This window comes from Cynoglossus semilaevis, chromosome 8 (genome assembly GCF_000523025.1).
Source record: "Cynoglossus semilaevis isolate Cse_v1.0 chromosome 8, Cse_v1.0, whole genome shotgun sequence".
In the NCBI taxonomy this organism is placed as follows: Eukaryota; Metazoa; Chordata; class Actinopteri; order Pleuronectiformes; family Cynoglossidae; genus Cynoglossus; species Cynoglossus semilaevis.
Window position 1 is genome coordinate 9,616,805 of NC_024314.1, and position 375 is coordinate 9,617,179.

The window sequence follows — 375 nt, forward strand, 5'->3', positions numbered from 1 at the left end:
CATCGTACGGACCCTCGTCCGTGGCCAGGATCACCTCAGGAGCCATCCTGCGACAAGAAGAAGACAGCACAGATATGGTCAGCCACAGTATACGTGAATAAATATAATGAGCTCAAATGTTTCCTTTTTTTTTTATTTCAGTAACTTTTTAAAGCCACATAGACTGTATAAATCATGTTTAAGCTCACTTTGTTTCATTTGCGTCAATTTTTTTGTTGGCAACTTTTTGCCCTTCATTATGGCTCTCAAGCAAGTCAGACTCTTCTGATGTTTTTATGTCCTAGATTATGATGTTACCATTGGGTGAGGTTCTTCTGTGCAATATGTGAGTCACACTGCGCCATAGGATCAAAAATAAAAACAAAAACAAAAACA

At 38.4% G+C, this 375-nt stretch overlaps 1 protein-coding gene across 1 annotated transcript in view; it reads right to left on the reverse strand.

The window, feature by feature from the left end:
- The window catches only part of taok2b (TAO kinase 2b), a 30,059-nt gene that overhangs the window by 19,534 nt on the left and 10,150 nt on the right, over positions 1-375 (reverse strand). The gene's annotated exons all lie outside the window — the stretch shown is intronic.